This window comes from Tyto alba, unplaced genomic scaffold (genome assembly GCF_018691265.1).
Source record: "Tyto alba isolate M040663 unplaced genomic scaffold, T.alba_DEE_v4.0 Super-Scaffold_9, whole genome shotgun sequence".
NCBI lineage: Eukaryota > Metazoa > Chordata > Aves > Strigiformes > Tytonidae > Tyto > Tyto alba.
In genome coordinates this window covers 2,697,130-2,701,259 of record NW_024881330.1, presented here as the reverse complement: position 1 = coordinate 2,701,259, position 4,130 = coordinate 2,697,130, and the positions used below count along the sequence as shown (strand labels likewise).

General features: G+C 46.2%; 1 non-coding gene across 1 annotated transcript; it reads left to right on the top strand.

Annotated features, from left to right (window-relative positions):
- The first annotated feature begins 1,137 nt into the window (after positions 1–1,137).
- Positions 1,138–1,210, top strand: TRNAF-GAA. The gene has a single exon. It is a non-coding gene; the product is annotated as a tRNA-Phe (tRNA).
- Positions 1,211–4,130: the final 2,920 nt, after the last annotated feature.

Sequence of the window (4,130 nt, the reverse complement as noted above, 5' to 3'; positions counted from 1 at the left end):
ATCAGAAATGTGGCTGTTAGACTTATTCCTGTCTAGTGCATTTATCCACCAGCACCATTCTCATATAACTAACTTTGGCAATTGTTCGCCTTACTGATCTCTGATAGTTTGGGCCAAGGGTTTAAACATAACCATTGGTGACAGATCCAGAGAGAGACGCTAAAGACAAGGTGGATTTGTTCCTTCCAGCTTCTTGAACAGGACACAAGGCCAATGACCTGCAGCCACGCTACGTGATCTCTTATGGAACATCTCCCTGTGCCATTTTCAGAGACAGAGAACTGGAAATAATGGACCATTGATGACCTAGGAGGTCACATTTTATTTTCCTAAGTGTCTGGTGCTTTCTAAGAAGCCCAAGAGCATTCAAACCATCATCACAGGGCCGAAGGATGTGAGATGGGTCATGAAGAAAGTCTACAACCGGCTGGAGTAGGAGCTGTGGGACAACTGGGATAGCCTAAGGTATCACAAATAATACTGAATGTGTATATTTAGGCAGTCTGAATGGAGTTCTTGTGGTGGTGGGTTGCATTTGAGATGAAAGGCATGGTTCAGTTGCCTGCAAGACAATAGGCAAGTCAAAGTCCACACAAATCCCAAAATCTTGAGGGGTTTTCCTACCCTGGGTGACACTAGTCCCTGACTGCTTTATTTATAGGGACACTGCTTCTACGGAGCAGACTAAGAAGGGAGGCTGCTACAGTAGTGAACTCAGGAGAAACAACTACAGTGTTAAGAAGAAAATCACAGAAGAGTCTCTAAGCTGCATTCTCACAGCTCCTAGCAACAACCTGTAGATTAAAGATTTCTAACACTGCGGAAGAAGAAAAGTTTTAGGGTAGCCTGTGTGTAACGCTTTCTGATGAAACTCACTTTCTGCATTTCTCATTGCTTCTGAAACCCTTTGTGGTTCAGCTGTGAAGAAAGTCCCATGGAGAGGAGAAGGCTCAGGGCAATCTCATCAATATATATAAATATCTGAAGGGAAAGTGTAAAGAAGGTGGAGTCAGGCTCTTTTCAGTGGTCCCCCATGACAGGACAAGAGTCAAATGTTCACTGAGCCAGTCTGAATGGTAAAATTCTGAAAGTTAATTATGTTCCAACAGGTTTTGTGAAAATTAGTGCCCAGGCAGGGCTGAAGTAGCTCAGCTGGGAGAGCGTTAGACTGAAGATCTAAAGGTCCCTGGTTCAACCCCGGGCTTCAGCAAGGCTTTTCCTCTACTTTTCTCTGCCCAGTGCTGGGCTCTTCACTACAAGAGACATCTGCAGCTACAGAAGAAAGTCCAGCAAAAGGTCAGGAACATGATGAAGGGACTGGAGCATCTGTCCTATCAGGAAAGGCTGAGAGAGCTGTTCAGCTTGGAGAATAAAAGTATCAGAAGGTATACTTTCTATCAATGTATATGAATACCTGAAGGGAGGGTATAAAGATGGAGCCAGGCTCTTTTCAACGGTCCCCAGTGACAGGACAATAGGCAATGGGTACAAAATGCAACACAGAAAGTCCTCTCTGAACATCAGGAAATATTTTACTGCACAAGTGACTGAGCACAGGATGCCCAAGGAGGTTGTGGAGTCTTCATCCTTGTGGATATTCAAAAGCTGCCTGGACACAGTACTGGGCATCTGGCTGTAGGCAGACCTGCTTGAGAAGGGGTTGGCCCAGATGACCTCCAGATGTCCCTTCCAACTTCAACCAGTCTGAGTCTGTGAAACAGGGACATAGTTTTACAATTCATGGGGCCATGCAGGAAATCAAAACTGTGATTTCGGAAAAGGAAAAATACCCTGTGAAAAAGAGTTATTGTTAGTCTGAATCACAACTGACCTTGAAGCAAGTCCTCTCCCTAAAATTTGCTTTTTTCCAGACTGAAGAGTTCTGTTGTGTCTACCTGTTGGTCACAGAGAAACAGCTGTAGATCCCTGATGAAGCTTTCTACCCTTTCCTGAACCTTTTCTACGCTTACACTGACCTTTATAAAATGATAGTATTCAATGTGTGGGCCCCCCAAAGAGTTCTACAATTGAGCAACTGTGTTTTGTGCTTTGTTCTCCATTGCTTTCTGACTAATTCCTGGTCTGTGAAGACCTTCAGGCAAACAGAAGAGACAAGACCTCAATTGTCGGTTGGCCAAAAAAAAGAAGTGAGCAGCAGTGAACCTTTACCTATTGATTTCCCAAAGATCAAACCTAATACTCATCCGGTCTCTCCTCCATAATAGGGCGTAGACCTCTTCTTTCTCCACTTCATTCTGGTGGTGTTCTTTAAGCTCTGGACATAACCTTATCAGATCCTGCAGCACTTCCAAGAGACAACTTCCCGGCTCAGGATATGAATAACAACTTGTGTGTAAATCAATGACATCATGACCTGCTTAGGCCTTGAAGAGATACCATGGGTCCCTGCTGGCCTCTATCAACAACCACCACCCACTAGCAGGCAGGGACAGAACATAGATTGCACTCCTGCTTAGCTCAGCAAACATAAAAGCCATTCGTACAGCATAGCCCTTTGCAAACCTGGTGCACTCAGGCAGGATCCTCTGGCTCAAGGATGCCCCAGGTCAAAAATGGCCCTGTCTATGCCTGTCTATAAATTAGTCATGATCTTCCTGGTTCCCAAACTGGAGAAGAGTAGGTCAGAGCCCCCTCTGCATGGTCCGTGTGCAGAATTAAATGATATCAAATTTTGTATATGTCTTGGGTCTCATTTTATTATGAAAACAGACCTCAGGCAGTTGTGTATGTACATCCCAGGCACTGCCCTCAGGTTAGGAACAGCTTACACACTCTGGCTGTGCTGAACTGCTCTGACCTCATCTACCACACTGGAGAAATGCAGTGTTGGGCCCTAAGGGTAAAAACAAATCAGATACCAAACACACAGATGGTGAGTCAGAGAGCAGTGGAATGGCACAGGTTTAGCATTCAAGCAGTCCTCCTAAACAATATTTTGACCTAATGTTAGACTCATGGTTTATCAAGTGTGCTGGAAATGTAAACAAGGCCAGTGCTTGGGCTTGAGCACTGCCCAGTGTTCCTCCACATTGTTTAAATGTGTCAATTCGTGCCCTCCTAAGTGATGTGTAGACACAGTTCAGGGAATAACAGGAGGCAGGAACCATTCCCAGGTGGTGGTTTGGACATAATAAATCTATTTCTATTGGGGCAGAGAGGGGAAGAAGTTTTAGCACCATGGCAGATGTGCCCTACAAGCTGGCCTTAGTCGAATCAAGCAGGACAGATCAGTTGTGCTTGGTTTTAGCAATATAACACTCCCTGCAGAGGACCTGCTGTTTCCCACCATCTCTCTCCTCAGTGGCCAGTTACCTCACGTGGTCTACAAAGGCTTGCCACAATGAAAATAAACATTTGGAGTAGAGTTTTATTATGGGTTGCTAACAGATAAACCACAGGCAGCTGAGGAAATCCCCTGAGATGAAAATGGTGAGAGAGATTTTTAGAGGTTGAAGGGAATTGTGGGGAGATATCATGTGTATTTGAGCTGACCTTCCTCCTTACTGAGAATCTGTTCATGGACATTGCTGGAGGATGCGCGGTCAGAGCCGGCACCGTTGTTCTCATGGAGGTGCTGGTGACATCTGGGCTAGCTCACATCTAACATGGCTGCAGTCCAGCAGAAGGTGGTAGCTGCAATCAATTTGCTTTGAAGCCTGATCCACAGCTGTGGGAAGGCAAAGAAAAGTCTCCCACCATTGCTAGTAATCAGGCACCCATGTTCACAGTGCAGGACATAAAAAAATCCCCAGAAACTATAATGTGGTGATACCAGAAGTGATGAGAGCCGCTAATTTGCCTGCTCCTTCTCCCATCTGCCTGGTCCCCTCCTGGCTGAAACAGCTTTGACTCGAATCTCACTGACAAAAGTTGCCAAGTTTCCCTGCGTTTGGCTCAAAGAAGGGTTAAAAGCGGCCCCGTGCTCAGTGGTGCTTGCTCATGGGGAGGAGGCAAGGGAAGGTATGGGATGAATAACGGTGGTGGGTGGCAGGCAGTGTGGGGGTGGCTGCCCTGCCAGCACCTTCATCCAGCCCACACACATGCAGCATCCTCCTCTCACCACCGCTCAGGTCCCTTCAGCACCAGGGCCCCCACATTGATCAATCAGG